We start from the raw sequence: 15,575 nt of genomic DNA, 5'->3' as shown, positions 1-15,575 counted from the left end.
GATATAGGGATGGGAAGGAATAGATGGAGTCTACTGCTATGAAGGCAATATGTAGTGAAGGATCTGGACTCCTGAGTTTGAATCCCAGCTCTGCCACTTATTGGGAAGCTTTTGGCCTCAATTGCTTTAATTGTAAAATGGGGATTATAATATTACCAACCTGATACTGTTGCAATGAGGATTAAATGAGACAGTATGTGTACTGCTCAGAACAGAGCTTGGCCTTTGTGACCGCCCACGTCTCCCTTGCTTTGTTGGGATTTCTGTTGTGTGTGAGTGCTGTGTCTTGTTTGGAGATGGGGATCTTGGGGGAGATTTTATGAGTCAGGTTTATATGACCTTCTGGTGTCTTCTTCAATCTTAATCTGTATTTGTTTATTTAGTTTTGGTTGTGCTGGGTCTTTGTTGCTGCGCCGGCTTTCTCTAGAATTGGTGAGCCAGGACTCTTCATTGCAGACCTTGGGCTCTAGGATGTGCCAGCTTCTGTAGCTGCAGCACATGGGCTCAGTAGTAGCAGCTCCCAGGCTCTGGAGCGCAGGCTCAGTGGTTGTGGCACATGGGTTTAGTTGCTCCCCGACATGTGGGATCTTCCCAGATCAAGGATCGAATTGGCAGGTGGGTTCTTTACCACTGAGTCACCAGAGAAGCACCTTCAGGTGTTTTTGATTGCGTGAGATTCGTTCAGGTCAGGAGATTGTCAGGAGTGCTTGCATTTGCTTTGGAATCAGATTTAAACTTTTATCTTGGCTTCATGCAAACACAGAGGCGTGAAGGCAAATGAGATTCTCTACAGCTGCAGGTCTTGTTTTCCTGGTTTCCTCTGATCACTGGGATGGGCATGAGGCCTGGGCTCTGCCAGTCAGACTCCCCATCCTGGGAATGAGCCTGTCCTCCATGGATGGCTGAGGCATCTGGAGCTAGCATTCCAAAGTGGAACATCATAGTGTCTACTGTGGGTCTCCTTAGACCTTCCAGGCACCAGCCCTTCAAGAGCCTGCTTGTTTAACCCTCTCTCCATTCTTTGAGCCAACCCCCAGTGCAGGCCCTTATTGCTTGCAATCAAAATACCTTAATTGGCACCAATACCAAGCAGATAGATTAACGTTTCTATTGTCAGTAGGTAAGGGAACACATATGAAGCCAAGAGTCCTAGATCATAGAAAAGGCCTCTCTAGACAGTGTGACTTGACGAATATAATTTGTTTCCTGAGGTGCAAAAAAGGTGACTTTTGTCTTACTTGAATGGAAAAAAGAAGAGATTTCAGATTGGTCTATGTGGGTCTGTTCTAAATACAAAGTGTTGCATGCAGCCATCTTCAAAGATAGCAGGGTGTTTTTTTTTTAATGTCAGAAATGGAAATTACCATAAAAAAAAAGGAAATGGAAATTACCATAGGCAAAAGGGCTAAGAGAAAAGTTAAAGAGTTTCAAAGGAGTGACACTTTTTGAATAGGATCACTCAACATCATTGTCATCAAGGAGTTAAAAATGGATTTTTAAAATAAGTATTTACATTGTATTGCATCATCTTATCACCCTGAAAATTTTAAGTTTCTTGAAGGCAATGGTATATCTTACATTTCTTCTGTAATTAAAACTTAGATGGTGATAAGGTGCTCTAATATGACATAGATACTTAGTTAAGGATTCCCAGAGATGCAGACATAGAGAACAGACTTGTAGATACAGCAAGGGAAAGAGAGGATGGGATGAATTGAGAGAGTAGCATTGAAACCTACATATTGCTGCTGCTGCTAAGTCATGTTACCATATATGAAATAGATAGCTAGTGGGAAGATGCTATATAACGCTGTGAGCTCAACCCAGCGCTCTCTGACAATCTAGAGGGGTAGAGTGGGGAGGGGTGGGAGTATGTATATGTGTACTTATGGTTTACAAGAGGGAGGGACAGAAGGGACATATGTATACTTGTGGCTGGTACACATTGTTGTATGGCAAAAACCAACAAAACATTATAAAGCAGTTATCCTCCAATTAAAAATAAATTAAAAAAAAATTCTGTTTTGTCATACCTGTGCCCTGAGGGGAGACTTTTGTAAGACTTTTCTCCCTTAACTGGGATTTGCATGTTTCTCTCTATAATTATTCATTTTTCAAGGTCTCAAATGGTGCCTCTTCTGTAAAGTTTTCCTTGAATCTTCCAGAAGATTCTTTCCTGTTTTTTTTCATTCCAACCTGTACTGGGGTTGTGGAGGTGGCATTCAGTTCATTTTGAGGCCTGACCCGCTCGTAGGAGCTTTGTGAAGGGTCATATTGAAAAGGGGATCCTGAGGGCACTCCAGGCTCCGTGGGTAAGAACTGGCAATTGGAGTCATGTTGGCAGTGGGTGAGGGAGTCTCATGCATTTGCCATTGCTGTCAGCTATGGTTTATTGACTCCCTTCCTAGATTGTAAATTCTTTGTGGTCCCTGTGTTAGTCAGCATTTGATTGCCTCCAGAACTTAGTACAACATCAAGCACCACAGATGTTCTCAATAAACATGTGCTAAAATGAAATGAAGGCAATGAAGGAAGTCATGGTGGAGTCTGAGCTGTGCTTAGAAAAGGAAGTAACATGAAGGAAAATTATGGGACCATCAAGAAGAGGCCTCAAGAGAAAGAGAAGGCCCTTCTCAGGATAGAGTGGGAAACAAGAATTGCTCACAGGGAAAGAGTAGAGTCTGGAGGCATAGGTTTAGTCAAAATTGTTGAGGCTGTAATCTGATGAAGGAAATTGAATGTAGTTTAGAGGGACAAAAAAGACAAGAGAGAATACTTTCTGGGAAACATGAACTTTTGGAATGATTTTCTTCTCTATAATTTCTTTCTTTCTTTTTTTTACTCATATACATGTATCTATTCTTTTTCAAATTCATTTCCCATTAAGCTATTACATAATATTGAGCAGAGTTCCCTGAGCTATACAGCAGTTCTTATTTATTCATTTTAAATATAGCAGTGTATACATGTTTACACCAAACTCCCTAATTATCCCTTCCCCCCATTCATACCCTCTGGTGGTAACCATAAATTCATCCTCAGTCTGTGAGTCTGTTTCTGTTTTGTAAATAAGTTCGTTTGTATCATTTCTTTCAAGATTCCGCATATAAGGGACATGGTACGATATTTCTCTTTCTCTGACTTTCTTCACTCAATATGATAATCATATATGACAATCCCTTCATGTTGCTGCAAATAGCATTATTTCATTCTTATTAATGACTGAGTAATTGCCTATTGTATATGCAGGCCACATCTTTATCTGTTCCTCTGTAGATGGACATTTAGGTTGCTTCCATGTCTTGGCTGTTGCAGGTGGTGCTGCAGTGGACGTTGGGGTGCATGTATCTTTTTGGACCATGTTTTCCTCTGAATATATGCCCAAGAGTGGGATGGCAGGGAAAAGAGGATAATTAGGCAGCTTCTGTAATTTTAAACAGCAATATAGTGTTGTCTCAGGAAATTTTTGTAAACTGGAAGTCCAAAACAAAGATAAAAGCAGGAAATAGACTTGATAAAGAAGCTAATAGAGGAGAAAACTAGAAAAAAAGAAGATACTCTATTAACTCCAAAGAAATCAAGAAAGGATAGAAAGATAAAACAGGTGGGAAAATAGAAAACAAATTATAAGGTGGTAGCCTTATGTCTAAACACATCAGTAATTACATTAAGTTTAGTTAAGTAAATATTCCTGTTTAAAGATAAAAATTGCTTGAATATTTTATATTAAATTGATGATATAATGCTTATAAGAGCTATGTCTTAAATATAGGGATTCAGAAAAATTGAAAGAAAGAAGCACTAATCCAAAGAAAGTTGTACTACTGTCAAAGAAAGTTTTGAGGCAAGAAGTCCTAAAGTGTAGCATTTTAATAAAGTCTGTTGTTTATTAGTCATATCAACATTAATTTCTTGGATTTGATGTGTACTATGTTTATATAAAATGTTAACATTTGGGGAAGATGGGTAAAAGGTATATGGAGACACTTTTCACAATTATTACAACTTTTTGTAAGCCTGAATTTATTTCAAAATAGCAAAGTTAAAGTTTAGCATTTTATAATAGAAATGGGTCAGTCCATCAGAGGATATAACAGTTCCACATTTATATGCACCTAACACACACATACACAGAGGGAGAGCAAAAATTAAACAAAAAGGAGAAAGACACAAATTTGCAATTACATTGGGAAATTTACAACAATGAGAAAATTCTCAGTAACCGATAGAAGACCAAAAAAAAAAAAAAAATCAGGAAGGGTTTAGATGATTTAAACAGTATTAAATCTGATCTATGTACAGAAAAGAAAGAAAGATCTGTCATTTCTAATATTCATACCCAAAGTTTATTTCAGGCCAATTTCCTTGAGAAGCCATATGATATCTGATAATGTATAAAAATGCTATTATAAGAATAGATAAAGAGTTTTATGTATTCAGCCTCATTGATTCCTAAATCCTGTCTGCCATGCATCTTTCTTGTTCCCTTTGTTTGCTGGAAGCACATTACTGGTCCACACAGCAAATGATAGCATGAGCCCTACTGCGGTCTGGGTTAAGTATCCGTTTGGAAATTGCACTAACTTACAGGGACTTGATGCCTGAGGGTGCCTATTTTGGGTTGAGCATGGGATAAATCTGCAAACATCTTGTGTGTTTATTTTTTTTTTCTCTTAGAGATGTATGTAAATTACTTGTTTTTTTCCCTTCTACGTGCATTGAGTTAGTAATTTCCTGATTTTAATGATTTGTTGACTTTGAATGTTCCTTATTGTGGCTAGATTGCCGTGCCCTGCCTCATACCAGAAATGTCTGTCATTTCTCATACTATATTACTGCTTAGTTTATCATCTCCAGTTAGAAGTGACTTATGAGTGCTCGCTTCGGCAGCACATATACTAAAATTGGAACGATACAGAGAAGATTAGCATGGCCCCTGTGCAAGGATGACACGCAGATTCGTGAAGTGTTCCATATTAAAAAAAAAAAACACCCCCCCTCCAAAAAAAAAGAAGTGACTTATGAGAGAAGTAGAAAAAACCTTTGTGGATAAAGAGAAGGAGAAAAACAGTACAGAGAAGCCATAGACTGGGAGGCATTTAGGCTATGAATATAATCTTAACGCTGATGATTGCTGTGGGAGCAATTGTAAACTAACTGATGCCCTGAATTTCTGGGATTAGGTGTGGTGGGGGTAAATTACAAGTTGTGAAAAAATGTTTCTTATCTAAGTGTAACTCTATTCAGAAAATATAATTATGGTTAATTTCTTTCCCAATTCAGGATGTCCAAATATCTATCCTTTGAGGAAATGACACCCACCTTTATCATTTTCTTTTCATAAATTATGTATATCATTGCTCTTTGTTATCAGTTTGGACTCATTGTTGCAAGTAACAGAAACCCAGTTGAACTGGCGTTAAAATACAGTTTCAAGTAGCTGGAAAAAGCACAAAGGCTTTAGCATGGTGGGATTCAAGATTCAGCCCTGCCAAGATGTGTTTTCTCTTTACTCATTGTCTCTGATTTCTTCTGAGTGTTGGTTTTAGCCTCATTCTCAGTCCTGGGTTCTTTCTTCATGGAGGCAGAATGGCTACAGATGCTCTGGCCTCTATATCCTCGTCAATAGGGATCCAGGGGAGTGTGTAGGCCTCCCATTATAGAAAGTTTCACCAAAGCTTTCTTCTGTCTTGTTGGCTCCAACTAGGTGATATACCTGTCCCTAAACCAAATCACTGTGGCTGAAAAGGACCCGGAGCTTTGCTCAAACGGCTTGGATAGATGATAGGGAACGAGTAGAACCCCCAAAATAAAGTTAATGCTGTTACCAGAAGTTCAGAGACAGTTGCTAGAGAAGAAACAAAGCATGTGAAGAAAATAATACTTGAAGTGTTGATATTGTACCACAATATGATAGGAACTTGGGTAACACTTTGTATTGAATTTTCTCAGCCAGAGAAGTCCTAAAGTGGGGGTGGGGGTGGGGGAGAGTAGACGGGATATAAAAAATAAATGAGAAGAAAAGATCCTGGGATGGAAGGCAGATCCAGTTACCTGACTGGGAATCTGATTGATGGGCTCATGACATGCTGGCCCCTCTTCTCGCAGTGGAACTGACCCTTGGAAATGTCCCTTGTTGGGATCAGGGATGTCATGAGTGGTATACAACTGAGGTTGTGTTTTCACACATCAAGGGACTAAATATTTTCCTCTGGCCCTTAGAATGAGCTAATTTGTTTGGAGTGTTTCTAGAGAGACACAGCATTTTCTCTGAGGCCCTTAGAGGGGCCAAGTGGGATAACTGAAAATTAGGGAACTGCAGAACCAAAATTAATAGACCAGAGTTCTAGTTTGATAACCCTGGTGTTATAATAATTCAAATTGTTTGCTAAATTTGAAAATCAAAGTTCACAGAAAAATGTGGATTTCTGAAGGAAAAAAAAAAAGAATTTCTGGCTTCCCTTTAAACACCAGAAGATCAGGCAACTTTGGGCCTGATTCTGCTAGACAACAGTTCATTGGAGCTCTGCCTTGGCTTTCCCTTTTAAAGCCCTGGTTAGCATCATGGACACATCAAGAAAAGGGGTGGAGAATGGGGAGTCAGATATAGGGACCTCCTATACAGGTTGTAGGGACCTCTCCCCTCATCTTGGACTTCATTAACTGGGAAGAATTTCCATGGCTTGCAGAACAAAGATATTGCTGAGCTTGGGGTCATGGGGCTTCATTGGCCAGTAGGCTCTGAGAAGTACTGATTGCCACTTCATAGATCATAATGACCTCAGTTTTCAAGTTAGTTATATTAATTTAATTTTGAATTTAGAGCTTGAAGCTTCAGGAAGACTGGGGACTAAGGCTTCCCTTTGTTTCACACCTCCAGTGGTTCTAATCACAATCTCCTATACATATTCTTGACTTAAGCTTTGATCAATAAACTCTATTTTGTATCTTTTCAGTTCAGTTCAGTCATTCAGTCGTGTCCGACTCTTTGCAACCCCATGAACCGCAGCACACCAGGCTTCCCTGTCCATCACCAACTCCTGGAGTTTACCCTAAACTCATGTCCATTGAGTTGGTGATGCCATCCAACCATCTCATCCTCTGTCATCCCCTTCTCCTCCTGCCCTCAATCTTTCCCAGCATCAGGGTCTTTTCAAATGAGTCAGCTCTTCGCAACAGGTGGCCAAAGTATTGGAGTTTCAGCTTCAACATCAGTCCTTCCAATGAACACTCAGGACTTCTTTAGGATGGACTGGTTGGAGCTCCTTGCAGTCCAAGGGACTCTCAAGAGTCTTCTCCAACACCACAGTTCAAAAGCATCAATTCTTTGGTGCTCAGCTTTCTTTATAGTCCAACTCATACGTGACTACTGGAAAAACCATAGCCTTGACTACGGACATTTCTTGACAAAGTAATGTCTCTGCTTTTAATATGCTGTCTAGGTTGGTCATAACTTTCCTTCTTTTAGCTATCCATTTAATGTAGTTTCCTATTTCTCAACTTAAAAAAGATTACTAACCTTGGCTAACAGAGGGGCAGAGCTTTCCCTGCCCCTTAGGCTGCAGTGGAGGAGCTGTGTCTACCCTGTGGAAGCATGGTGGGTCCTTTAGTACACCTGTCCGGGTGCCCTGAGGGCACAGGGTGGGAGATGAGCATTACATATTGTCCCTCTCTGCCTAAGCTAGTGCTTTATCACTTCTGCACTAGCACCCACTCTAAGTGTTAGGGTTTCAGAACTGAGCCAGCACTTATTTGGTTTCAGTCAGGAATAATGAGGAGAACTCGGATAAGGGCATTGTGAGAAGAGACCAAATTATTATTATTTTTTTACACACTCATTGAATCATTCAGTGAGCAACACAAACACTTCACAACTACTCATTCAGTTGCATAAGTCACATGACATTTGAACCTCTGTGCTCTAATGACCGAATCCTATACACAAAGTGTTGAAGGTCAGAGTTGTGATGCCAGCAGCTTCTGGTGTCTGTCCTTGGGAAAGTTATTTTTTCCAAGTCCTTCTGTATAATCTGCTTTTTTTGGGCCTGAGTCCACTTTTGGACTCCAAATACTTGTTGACTCACCACATGCTTTTACATAAGTATTTTGATTTGGGTCATGCCCAGCTCTGATTTGCACTTTGTTTTAATAAAGAAAGAGAAATAAAGAGAGTTTTGCTGCAACATGAGTCCTTCACCTGCTAAATGCTTCTCTGAGAACTCCTGTTTCTGTTTTCTTCAACAGTCTTTGGTCTCTTTCTCTCATTCTTGTTTTCTCTCCAATGCATATGTTTGCATGTGCTGAGTATATACACATGCATGTGTACAGACACACACACACACCCTTTTAGCCTTCTTGTATTCTATTCCATATGCTATGATTGCCTTGGCTACAATTCATTCAAAAAGTTCCAACCCAGAATTATATGTGATATATACTGAGTGACCCCGACAGTAAGTGATATATTGTGTATAAGAGGTGCCTTTAAATCTGGATTAAAACAGGAAATGAATTAGGAGTTGATTCTAATTTATCAGAGAGAAGTAATCATAAGATTACTTTGTCATTTACCCCAAACTCAGTTTTAGTTAAGCTGAGTTTAGTTAAGCTTCTCAGGTGTTTATAGTTGAACCTGGTCAGTATTATATTGAATGTTGTTTTGGAAGAGACTGATTCTTACTCATCTTTAAATCTCATTAGTCCAGTCAAATAATACTTATTCATTGAGTACTTGAGTGAATGTAAGCTCCCCAACTAGGGGTTTCATAATAGGGCTTTGAAGTAAATGGATGTAGAAAGATCTTGGTGGAAACTCTAGCAGCCACTCAATGCTCAGAAGCCAACCCCAACTCTATGCTCAGGTGTACAGAAACACAGAACTGCGATGAATGTAACTGAGGCTGGTCACGGAGGTGACCCATGCAGTGAGTGGGGACAAGATGTATACAGATTCTGTTATTCTCTACTTTGCTGATGGAGCTGGTGATGGACAGGGAAGCCTGGTGTACTGCAGTCCATGGAGTTGCAAAGAGTAGGACATGACTGGGCAACTGAATTGAACTAGGAAAAAGTTGCCAAAAATTATTTTGCAAGGTTTAAGGGAAAGGTTGACTAAAGATTATTTTGAAAGACTTTGAACCCATGTGGGTTCAAAATTTCAGTGCCATCTTTGTGCCTATAATACTCAGCACCATGAACAGGAGCTCGTAAGTCATTGTTGAATAAAAAATAAGGAGATGATTGAATGAAGACTGGTTACTGAGGTGCTGAAACCCCCACTCAGTCTTTTCACCCATCTGTTGGTGACACATTTCCCATGGACCATTGTTTGGTTTGGCCCTTTTTTGACCTAGTACCATCCCTGCTCTTGGGGCTTCCCTGGTGGCTCAGATGGTAAAGAATCTGCCTGCTAATGCAGGAGACCTGGGTTCAATCCATGGGTTGGGAGGATCCCCTGGAGAAGGGCATGGCACCCCATTCCAATATTCCTGCCTGGAGAATTCCATGGACAGAGGAGCCTGGCAGTCTTAAGTCTATGGGGTTGCAAAGAGTTGGACACGACTAAGCAACTGACAGTTTCACTTTTTCATTCCTGCTCTATGAAGGGAAATATCGCTATTAATAAATTTTACTAATCTTTTCCCACATATATAATATGGTAAGACCATGGGGAACACAAAAAGAAGAAAACATATATATTTTACCTGCAAAGAGACAGCAATGATGTTAGGAAGATAAGAATAAAATAGCAAAATGTGACTGTTACAAGACAACACATATTCAAGAATACAATAATGAATGTATTATTGTATCCATCACAATCACAATAATGTATGTAGATAATACATAAGAGGCAAGGAAAAGACAGAGGTGCTTATATCTACGGCAGGTGGGAAGGAGTTAAGGACGTGTGGGGAGTGGTGAGTGAACTGTTGGTTGAGAATTAGGGGCAGAAATTATGTTAACTTGGTAGTGTGGGGAGTAATGAGATGGTTAAGACTTGGGAAAACTAAAGGGGGGAAGAGCCCCAACGTTAAGATAGCAATAACAATATTGTTATTTTTTGTCTTGTTTGTTTTTGCAGGAGATTGGCAGGCCTCACTTTGAGAGGTCACAAATGAGTCAGCTTGGAGCCAAACCCCTTCATCCCAGGTGTTAATCCTGGCTTAACTCCTCATAATGGTGTCTAATTATGTTTTCTAGGATGGTGCAGGCAGGCACTTAGGAAGTTATTTTGCTTATTTGAGAAAAAGTTAATTCATAGTACCCATAACTACTATTTTAAAAAATAGTTTGTGATTTAAAAAATTCTAGCTGTTAGCAATCAAATTAATCACTTTTTAGGAATGTTTACCTAACATGTCTGCCCCCTGTAGAATGAAGAAGGAAGTTGAGCTCAGTTCTGTCAGACCGGAAGGATGCTCAGGGAAAATTTGAATTAGTGTACCCATTAAAAATTCTCACTGTCCAAAGGGCTATCCAGGTTGGTATGTAGAGTAGGACACTAATATTTAACAAACTCAGTGGTATCCCAATTTACACTTACATTGGTGAGTTGGTGGACTTTCCTGTTAACTAAAGAAAGTCTGATTTGAAAAACTGAACAAGTTGATATGGAACATGAATGTTTGCTTTTTACAAAATAAATGATGCAGTGAAATGTGATCAGAAAAGGGAATTGCTGGAAATAGTACAGGCAGATGAAAATATTTTTCCAGGTTTCCTTTACACCAGAAAGAAAACTCTTCAATTAATTTATATTTCTTTGCCGTTTACTTTTTCACATAGGGATATATTCCAGTGACCTTGTGATCTTTCAACTGTAATGGAGAGTTGAATATAGGATGTAACAGGCAAAGAGGAGGGCTGTGGTGGGAGCTAGGATCACAGCTGGTGAAGAAGGGAAGGTGGGGACACCAGTAGAAGGTACTGAAATGCTCTGGAACCTCTGATCCTAGTCACTTCTCTAGAGAGACACCATCAAGGCTTTTACCATTAAAAAAAAGTCAGGTAGGAAAGAAATATCACATTTCTTTATATTCTATTTTTTGGCCACGTGACTTGGGGGTTCTTAGTTCCCGGAACAGGGATTGAACCCACACCATCGGCAGCAAGAGTGTGGAGTCCTGACAGCTGGACAGCCGAGGAATTCTCTCTTTATGTTCTTGAAAGCAACTTTATTTTGACTGTGATGCCTCATCCTACCTGAGTCCTGTCAAGTCTTAGGCACCTGGAATCTGCCTATCAGCCTCTGTTGTCTTGGGATCTTAGAGACGGCAAAGGCTGGGAGGAAGCGCTTCCATCCTTGGTCTTTCATCCTCTGAGGGGGCCTGGGAAACACCCATGCGGCTCAGCCCGTGGGTCCCTGCAGCAGAGGTTCTGTGGCATTTCGTCCCTTCTCTCTGCCTTCCCCGGGGCTCTTTGCTCATATCCACGGCTTCCCCTCCGTTTCCACCAGGATAATCTTTCTTCCTCTCCATCTTACTCAGAGGTGGTCTTCTCCTGCCGCCCCATTCCCAGCACAACCAGCCTAAGTGAGCCCCGAGAAGGTTTGTGCTTCTGTCCAAAGACTGAAGGGACCACCACTTCCAATCTGTTTTTGCCTTCTGGGCTGCCGGAACTCCTAAGACAAGAGTTAGTTATTGCATTTTAAATGGGGTGGGAGAATAAATACAAGTTTATGTTTCAATAAATTATTCTGCCCCAATATTATCAACTATTTTTATTGCTTATGATTAAAGTATTAAAGAGATTTTCCCCCCCAAACCTTGAGGGGCTTTGGGAAATTTTCTCCTTTTCAAAACACATTCTTTTGTTATCTTTATTATTTTATTTATTATTTTTATTGAGTTTAAAAATTAAAGTAATGCATTATTTAAAACAGATGTTAAAAGTTTACCATAATTGTTTCAAATTTATCATTAAAAAAAAAAAAAAGATCAGCTCTAGCCCACAGATGTGTCCCTTACCTCCTTCTCCACATGCATGCATGTGCCAAGTCACTTCAATCATGTCCGAGTCTTTTTGACCCTATGGATCGTAGCCCGCCAGGCTCCGCTGTCCATGGGATTCTCCATGCAAGAGTACTGGAGTGGGTTGCTATGCTCTCCTCTGGGGAATCTTCCCTACCCAGGGATCAAATCCACATCTCTTAAGTCTCCTGCATGGGCAGGTGGCCACTAGCACTACCTGGGAAACTCCTTCTCCATAGACAAACACTATTATTAATTTGTTGTGTCTTTCCCATGTGTTTTTAAGTTTTACAACATATGTATGGTAATGTAAATGACATATATTCTGTGTTTCATAATTTACAATAATTGGTATACTGTATGTATCCTTTAGCACTTTGCTTTTTCCATTTAATATTTTTTTTAAGAAGCAGATGGATTTATTTAATTCAGTAGTTAATTTAGTTAATTCAGTAGTTAATTTAGTAGTTCATTTAATCTACTGTTGTATAAATATTCTGTTGATTACACAATCATGTATTTACCCATTATTCAACTAAAGAAAACAGGCAGTTGCCCTTAAAATATAAATACAGTTGGAATAATTTAACACCTTGAGGGTTTGTTAGCCACTCATGCATAAGTGTCAATTGGTCATCAACCCTTTCTTCAAAACTACGTGTGTATAGGAACTACCTGTGATGCTTGCAGTGAGAGAATAGGGACAGGGATATTAATTGAACTGTATATAGAATTTGAGAGCTTAGGTTAAGAAACTGATTTGTTTTTTAATCTTTTATTTTGTCTGCCTTCCTTGGGCAGGTTATCTAATCTCAATAGTCTTCTAATTTACATTTTAAGGGAGGATGTTCCATCAGTAGAAGAATGGTAAATGGTGAGCTTAGCATAGTTCCAGCCTCATTGAAAGTTCTAAGTATTTGCCATCGTTGTTTACAATACTAGAGAAGGGGGAGTGAGGGAAAAAGGGAATTTTGGAAGATGGACTAGGGGGAATGCTGCATCCCCTGAGTCAGTGGCTCCCTCAAGAATTCAGAATCTCGGGTGACCTGGACCTAGGACCACAGTGAGAGGAGGGAAAGCAGAAGAGCTGGGAAGCCAGGAAGTACCAGTGAAGACTGCTTTGGTCCCTCACAGTTTGGGCCTTTGGGATTGGTAGAAAGGCATCAAAGTCTTGGTGGTCTCAGAGTTGTTTCTGATGCCTTTTTTTCTGAAACTGTCCGAAGAACTTTAGAACCTGCCAGCCATAAAGAGCTACGTAGACTAATTTAGTAAAGCTTTCAGAGGTTCAAGGAAGCTAGAAATTTGAGGGAGGAGAAAAGATCAGATCCAATTTCATCTAAATTAAGAAGTCCATTTTTAGAATATACTTTTAACTTTCCAAATTTATGTTTGGTTGTGTCATGGTACACTTAAGAATTAAGACAGGGAAGAAAGGTTTTACTTGGTGAAAGAAGGTGTTATTTAAAATTATATGGGCTAAAAAAAGAAAAAACAGGAGGAAAGAAGTGTTGAAATTATTGAAGATGTATAGGACATATGTCAAAAGCCATGGGAAGATGTACCTGTCTAGAAAATCCAGCATAACCTTCCCTGCTGTTGAGTCTCTGACAGTGATCCTGGCTGTCTCTGGGCTCCTTTTTATAGGACTGATTTTGGAAAGCTATGCTATTCTGAGCTTGTCTCAGGCATCCAGGTAGGTGAGCATCAGTGCCAGGTGTTTGGGTACCAATTAGTGATGCGTGCTTCATTTCTAAAACTGCAGAGTGAATTCTAGTGACTCTGGGTTTTAGTGTTTTAGGACTGACAAGTTATGTGCTCGATAAGTATGAGTTGATTTAGTTAGAAGTTTTTCCCCAAAACTTTACAAAGAATTTTACAGAGGCTGATTTCTTTTAAAATGCAAATTCTTATTTCACAGGTATATATGCTTCATATATTACATGAATTATTGTATGATTATTAGACAGTTACATATTTATACATTTTATGGTTTGATATAAAAACCATAAACATTGGGGAGACTTCAGAACGTACTGGCCTAGAGGAAGGAATAAGACACAGTAGGGTTCTGCTACAACTTGGTTAGGCGCCTCTGAGAGTTCTTCACTTTGGGACATTGAGAAAGTTATTCAATCCTCTGAACCATCCCTTTGTCAGTTACAAAATGAGGACAGTACCTGCCTTATGGAGTGGTGAGGAAAGAGAATGGACACGAAGCATTTAAGAGAGTGTATTAATCATCTAACTATGGGACTAGTAAGAAAAATAAATATTGGGCTACTAGCTATAGGGTCATTGGGGTTTTCTTCTAAAATGTTACATACTGCTTTGAAAATTTAATTCTCTTCCGTAAAAGTTTTAGGGGCTTTCCTGGTGGCTCAGACAGTAAAGAATTTGCTGGTGGTGTATCCTTGGGTTGGGAAGATCCCCTGAGAAGGAAATGGCAACTCACTCTAGTATTCTTGCCTGGAGAATTCCATGGACAGAGGAGCCTGGTGGGCTACAGTCCATGGGGTCGCAAAGTTTTAAAAAGTCTGTGCTATGTTACTGTGGCAGAAACATTTTCCCATGGAGAAATATCATAGTAAGCAAATTATTTGGGATCATGTAGCTAGAATAGTTTTTTATACATCAAATTCAACAGCTGTATTTCCTCAGCAAACATTATGTTACTCCTGATAAGTTTATTGTGCAATATAAAAATGCTTAAGGCACACTATGTAGTGTACTTAGTTTTTTGTAGTGTACTTAATTATTATCATAATTTTGCAACAATCTAGAGAAGTATTGATACTGTATGTTTATGCATGATTCTGCACTTATGAAAGAGGCAAAATGTTTTCCATTAACCATTCTACTGCTAAATCTTCATGCCTTTGTAGAAAGCTATAAATTGTTTTACTATTTTAATCATAGTATTTTGCCTCATAAGGAAATATTTTAGTATTTATTTTAAATACTAATTTATCAAAAAAAAAATAAATAAATAAATACTAATTTCTCATAAGGAAATATCTAGTATTTGTTTGTTTCCATTGTCTTTCCACAATTACTTCTTAAAAAAAAAATATTTCTGACTGTGCTGGGTCTTAGTTATGGCATGCAAACTGTTGGTTGCAGCATGTGGGATCTAGTTCCCTGACCAGGCATCAAACCTGGGTCCCCTGCATTGGGAACGTGGAGTGTTAGCCACTGGACCACCTGGGAAGTTCCATCACAATTACTTCTATTGTTTTACAGTTATTTTTTATTTTGGCTGCCTTTAGTCTAAAAAAATGACTAAAAATATGTAATGAAAAATAAGCCCCCTTTTCACTTGGCCTCCAATTCCCCATTTCCCCTAGAAAGGCAATCACTATTACCTTTCTTTGTATCCTTCTGGAAATGCTTTTATAAATATGCAACTGATATAGCTCCCCCTCCCCCAGCTATACTTAATCTTCTGCTCCTTGCTTTGTTCTTTTAATAATATATATTAAAGGGACTTCCCTGGTAGTCCAGTAGTTAAGACTCCGTTTCCAATGCAGGGGGTGAAGATGCTATTCCTGGATAGGGAACTAAGATCTTGCATGTCACTGCCATAAAAAAAAAAAAAAAAAAAAC

The 15,575-nt window shown here is 39.2% G+C and overlaps 1 protein-coding gene and 1 non-coding gene across 7 annotated transcripts in view; both read left to right on the top strand.

Moving 5' to 3' along the window:
• The window catches only part of PLS1 (plastin 1), a 117,504-nt gene that overhangs the window by 43,238 nt on the left and 58,691 nt on the right, over window positions 1-15,575 (top strand). The window contains exon 1 of one of the 6 annotated variants that reach the window (XM_043474201.1): window positions 13,514-13,665. The exons of 4 other annotated variants lie outside the window; for them this stretch is intronic. The gene's annotated coding sequence lies outside the window, so the exon portion shown is untranslated. Of the gene's footprint in view, window positions 1-13,513; window positions 13,670-15,575 lie in introns of those variants that run through there. One more of the 6 variants, XM_043474204.1, reaches the window with a different exon arrangement.
• Window positions 4,875-4,981, top strand: LOC122445616. The gene has a single exon (XR_006270584.1). It is a non-coding gene; the product is annotated as a U6 spliceosomal RNA (small nuclear RNA).

Source organism: Cervus canadensis, chromosome 7 (assembly GCF_019320065.1).
Source record: "Cervus canadensis isolate Bull #8, Minnesota chromosome 7, ASM1932006v1, whole genome shotgun sequence".
NCBI lineage: Eukaryota > Metazoa > Chordata > Mammalia > Artiodactyla > Cervidae > Cervus > Cervus canadensis.
Note: the sequence above shows the minus strand (reverse complement) of the source record. Positions and strands in the feature narration are given on the sequence as shown.